General features: G+C 43.0%; 1 non-coding gene across 1 annotated transcript; it reads right to left on the bottom strand.

The window, feature by feature from the left end:
* Window positions 1–5,265: 5,265 nt before the first annotated feature.
* LOC116561272 lies at window positions 5,266–5,370 on the bottom strand. Its single transcript, XR_004273365.1, has one exon. It is a non-coding gene; the product is annotated as a U6 spliceosomal RNA (small nuclear RNA).
* Between the last annotated feature and the right edge of the window lie 630 nt (window positions 5,371–6,000).

Below are 6,000 nucleotides of genomic sequence, written 5' to 3'. Positions count from 1 at the left end.
ACTTTGCAAACCTGAGGGGTTTCACGGAGATATGGCTTCATATCATCTTTGCCCTGGTTCAGAAGGTTCAGACTCTACGAATATGTGAGGATCAGAATAAGTGCGGTTATATTTTTTAAATTTGTATTTGAAAATAACTACACAATTACAACTAGTTGCAAAAATAAAAACAGTACAAAGAGCATGTATCTGGTCATGTTTATACTCCACTTGCTTCATTATTTGCATGTTTCTCCCTGCTGCAATAAATGTGTATATATAAAGGTAAGTTACATATCTCATGCCCATTACCCCTAAACGTTCCAGTGTGTATTTCCTAAGAACAGGGATGTTCTAATATTTTACTGTAATTGCCGAGTCTGGCCCGCAGACTCTGGCTGAGGGATGGATGAATGGAGTTCGCATGCACAGGTATTTTTGCCTTTGAGCACAATTAGGGGACCACACATCTTAGCCTGTGGACAAGAAAGTGCGGCCTCCATAAGCTGAATGCTCGTATTTATTTAGTACAGATTTAATGACAAAGGCCTAGAGCAAACACTATTTGTGGGTAATTAACATTGTCAACTCCCCAAATAGGAAGCAGTCTTGGTTTCTGGAGAAATAGATAACAAACCTATCTAGATAAATTCCTTTGCACTCCCTGGTTATCTCCCCTCTGCCATTAGCTCTAAGTAAGGGGATTAGGCTGCCTTCAGCCATAACCCTTTCCTGAAGCTTTTGCAAAACCTCCTGGCCTTCCAAGAAGGTTTGCGTCTTTTCTATAATTTTCCCACCACCCTGACTGATCTCCTACATCTCCCCCTTTTCTAGTTGTTGCATCAGGTTTTGTTGAAGAGTACAGATATGTGCAGCAACAGGTTTTTCAGGCACAGTGGCTATAAGTTGTGTTTCGGCTTTGCATCCTAGAATTAGTAAATAAGATGAACCTGAGTGTAGTCAGTAACATTGTTTTCTAATCAAGAAGTGACATGTAGTGTTATTTGGCACCTCAGTCCAATGTGTGCCATTACTGAGGGACCCCACCAGGGTATGTTAATCCTTTCTAGCCAAGAAGTCAAGTTGTTAGAGGCTGGAAAGGCAGTGTCTGCCTAAGTAACAGGCAGAAAAAAGGCAGATTTAGAAGATGGGCTTAATAGAGTGTAGCGGGTACAGGTAGCAGGCAAAGTGAGAGAATAAAGGAACAAATTATCTGGAGTGAATGGTGTCTGTGTCTGGAGCAGGATTCACTTAGCTTTCTGAGTCATCTTTTTCAGCATCCCCCAGGTAATGTCTGGGCCTGTGTCGTCCAAGGAAGCCACATGGTCCAGGGCTACAGGTTCTGCAGAGTCATTTCCTTCATTTCTGGTATCAGGTTGGATCCTAGTCACACCATGGTAAGGTTCTATGCATCGTGCTGGAACCCAAAGAGGGCCTGAGGGGGTGTGAACCCAAGTATATCCTCTTCCCCATGTTAGCAAATCTGGACCACATCATATATTACTACTTACAACTTTCCATAAAACTGTGGGTTTTATGTCTTGAGAGGTTTTTGCAGAATGGTTCTCTATAGCTGATTGAAATTTGTCATCTGATTAAGATATTAAGGGTGAATAAGGCTTGTGCTAGTAGTGTCGCAGGGTCCTTATTTCATATTCCCCTTTTTTTTGTTTTCTGATCATATTTTTAAGGGTGGAGTGAACTACGTTTGTAGGCAAAACTATGGGAGTATGAGATAAGAACTGAAGCAGTTTGCCAGCAGGAAGAGCATGCTCTATGTGGCCTGCATAATCAGAGAGTGCTATCTGAAGATCTGGAGATAGGGGCAATACTGCTTTGAATTTGCTTTTTACTCAAAGGAATTCTTATGACATCAGGGTCATAACCTGGCAACAGATTGCGTCATCTGTGGCCTATTAGATGACTTTACTAACTAGCTGGATATAGGGAGATAGTGTTTTAGTCCCAGTATGTGAGCAAAAAACCTATTCTAGGAAGTGTAACCCTGGGGCCATCTGTCCTATTAATCCTGTTGGGGAATGTTTAGTTGGAAAAACAAACAATTAAACTGAATATTTTGGGTCTATGTGATCTAGTTGCCTCTGAGAAATAGCTTGCTCTATTTCCTCAATTTCCTTTTTTGTGGCAGGGGTTAAATACCTGGGAGAATCAGGGATGTATTGCCTTTGTGTGTGTGTGTGTGTGTGTGTGTGTGTGTGTGTGTGTGTGTTACGGACTCTTGCTCTGTAACCAGGCTGGAGTGAAGTGGCGCAATCTTGGCTCACTGAAACCTCCACCTCCTGGGTTCAAGTGATTCTCCTGCCTCAGCCTCCAGAGGAGCTGGCATTACAGATGTGTGCCACCATGCCCAGATAATTTTTGTATTTTTAGTAGAGACAGGGTTTTGCCATATTGGTCAGGATGGTCTCAAGCTCTTGACCTTGTGATCCGCCTGCCTTGACTTCCCAAAGTGCTGGGATTACAGGTGTGAGACACCGCACCCGGCCTGTATTGTCTTTTAAGATAGAAAACAGGTTTTGCAATTTATCAGTATTTATGCCCAACATGGGGCAAAGCCAGTTAATATCACCCAGTAATTTTTAATAATCATTTAAGGTATGTAAGTTGCTAGTATTTAATTTAACCTTTTGAGGTCTTACTGACCTGGAAGTTAGTATGTATCCAAGATATTTCCAAGGAGAGAAGATTTGTATTTTTCAGGTGCTATGATTAAATCTCTTAACCATATTTCTTTGGACAGAGGCATATAAACTTAAAAATACTGGCTTTGTTGGGGCTGCTAATAAAATATCATCCATAAAATGAATAATCTTGCAATCAGGAAATTCTTTTCGACTGGGGAGCAAAGCCTGATTTACATGATACTGACACATGGTAGGACTGTTAAGCATTCCTTGAGGAAGTACTTTCCAATGAATTTGGCAAGCTGGCCTTTCATTATTGATAGCTGGTATTGTAAACACAAATTTTTCTCTGTCCTGTTCTGCAAGGGGAATAGCACAAAAGCAGTCTTTTAAGTCAACAACGACTATAGGCCAATCTCGAGGAGTTGCTGTGGAGGAAGGGAGTCCCAGTTGAAGAGGCCCCGTAGGTTGCAGATTAGCATTAACAACCTGTAAGTCAAGCAGAAGACTCCATTTGCCAGACCTTTTGGGAATGACCCAAATGAGTGAATTCCAAGGGTTGTTAGATGGTTCTATACTGCCAGCTTTTAATTGCTCCTCAACTAACTCATGGGCTCACTGTAATTTCTCTTCCTTTAAAGGTCACTATTCTACCAAAATAGGATTTTGAGAGAGCCACATTAGGGGTAGGAGAGGAATAACAGTGGCTATTATTAGAAAGAGGCTTGCTGTTCACACAATTCATCAAATTCTGCCCTCCAGAGGAGGTATTGACTGGCCTTTAAAGTTGTTTTAGCTAGCACTGACCAGTCCCATGAAGTCATATGGAAGTTATTGTTAGTTGCAGAAGCCACATGCTCTGGCTTCAATTAATCCTTTTGTAAATGGGCTGGCAGCTCCGTTTTCTCTCAAGCTTTTTCTTTTCTTTTTTGAGATGGAGTCTTGCACTTCTTGCCCAGGCTGGAATGCAATGGTGTGATCTCAGCTCACTGCAACCTCTGTCTCCCAGGTTCAAGTGATTCTCCTGCCTCGGCCTACTGAGTAGCTGTGATTACAGGCACTCGCCACCATGCCCAGCCAATTTTTGTATTTTTGGTAGAGACAGGGTTTCACCATGTTGGTCAGGTTGGTCTCGAACTCTCGACCTCAGGTGATCCACCTGCCTCAGCCTCCCAAAGCGCTGGGATTATAGGTGTGAGCCATCATGTCTGACCATCTAATGCTTTTTCTTATCTCTTTATAAGTGTCAAAAGAAATGGGTTCATATGCCTAACTGCCTTGTCTATCTTGTGTTACCAGGCAGGCCAAGAGCTTCCCTTCTGATGCTGCTTGCCTAAGACAGGGTCCCATAGCTGTAGTGTCTCCCTTGTCCTTTTTCCAATTTATTGGGGGAGGGAGCTTGGGGGAAATCTCTATCTCCTCTGTGACACTTTTACCCAGTAATTGCAGGGCTGAGGGATAAGAAGGAAGTGGTAAGGTAGGTGACAGTTCCTCCTCCCTTCCCTTTCTAGGTTCTTCTGTGTAGAGCGGGGTCAAAGGAGCCGTGTCTAAGATCCACAATGTTAGAGTTGTTACTGGGACCCGTTGTCCTTGCACATGATGCTGTTTCAGACTTCTCCCCACTTATTTCTAGAGCTCTACATCTAGCGTATCTTCTTCTGGGAACTGTGGATTATGGAAAACAACAGTTGGCATTAGGTCCCTTCATTGAGCCTGCGAAACCGAGTCTCTGCTAGCTTTAAGCAGCTGTTTCAATACTTTTATATACTATTTCTGTTGTGCTGATAACTGTTGTCCCATGATGAAAACCTTGCTTGAACAATTCCCTCGAACTTGAAAATCCTGAGCGGGCATCAATGACTTAGGAACTGACTGCGCAGTCTCTTCACCTTCATTTTCGATGGTTCTGTTGCAATCCATCGCAGCGTTCCTCACGCAGGGGCACCAACCGCCCAGTCTGTCTTGCATACTCTGGCTGAGCGACGGATGAATGGAGTTCGTTACACAGGTATGTTGTTGCCTGTGAGCACGGCTAGGGAACTGCACAGCTTAACCCACCAACGAGAAAGTCTGGCCTCAATAAGCTGGAAATGCTCACATTTATTTAGTACAGATTTATTAACAAAGGCCTAGAGCAAGCACCATTTTTGGGTAATTAACATTGTTGACCCCCCCAAGTAGAGGACAGTCCTGTGTGCAGATGATCAAAGTTTGGTTTCCAGAGAAACAGGTAAACAAACCTATCTAGATAAATTCCTTTGTACTCCCTTGTTATCTCCCCTCTGCCATTAGCTCTAAGTAAGAGGATTAGGCTGCCTTCAGCCATAACCCTTTCCTGAAGCTTTTGCAAAACTTCCCAGCCTTTCAAGAAGGTTTACATCTTTCCTATAATTTTTCCCACCACCCTGACCCATCTCCTACACATAATGCTTTGCAAAGTACTTTATCTAGTCTATCCTCCATATGTCACTTTTGTTAATTAACTTATCAATGTCCTTTATGGCATTTTCCCATCTCCGGTACAGGATTCAGTCTAGGGTCAGGTATTGCATTTTTTTGTCATTTCTCTCTATCCTACTTTAATCTGGCTTTTACAATGTTGATTCCCCCACCTGACCGCCCTCCACCACTACCCGCTGCCAATACCCTTTTTTGTTCTTCACAAATTTGTGTCATCTTTGTGCAGGGCAATGCTATCTTCTCTGTGTCATTTCAGTTTTCACATATCTGCTGCCAAAGCAAGCAGCACATGCCATCTTTATTTGAATAGCATGTTTGTCTCATGTTTCCTCATGGTTGAACTGAGGTTATGTAATTTCAACATGAATACTGTCCTATCCAGGACACCACATCAAGAGCCACACAGCATCATCTGTACTACAGAAATGAGGTTAATTCTGATCACCTGGCCAAAGTGTTGCAGTTTCTCCCTTGTTTGGTTACTGTTTTGGTTTTCTTCTCCCTCACAACTAATAAGAAACTAATATGTGGGGATCACTTTAAGATGATGCAGATATCCTAACGCAATGATTGTGGTACTTTTCCCATGCCAAGCACTGTTCATTACAGATGTGGCCTCTTTCCATCCTAGGAGGGCTCCTTCATTTCTCATGACTACAAACCCATCTTCTCTTGGCTTGAAGCCCTCTCCTGGATGCACTGTATCAGGAGCAGGATCAGATCTGAGGTTGCTAATGCTGTGATTGGGAAGCTGCAGATGGAACTGGAGCAGAAAAAAAAAGGAAAAGAAGAAATGTTAATGAGGGAGTCCCACTGGGCGGAGGAAACTATATTCAGAAGCCTGGCTCAGCTCCAGGAAAGGGAGAAACAGACTGGAGGGGCTGGGAGGTCAGGGAATTAGAGTCACTGAGTCATA

This window comes from Sapajus apella, unplaced genomic scaffold (assembly GCF_009761245.1).
Source record: "Sapajus apella isolate SASKATOON/1434 unplaced genomic scaffold, GSC_monkey_1.0 scaffold28, whole genome shotgun sequence".
Classification (NCBI taxonomy): Eukaryota; Metazoa; Chordata; class Mammalia; order Primates; family Cebidae; genus Sapajus; species Sapajus apella.
The sequence above is the reverse complement of the archived record's forward strand: the minus strand, read 5'-3'. Positions and strand labels throughout refer to the sequence as shown.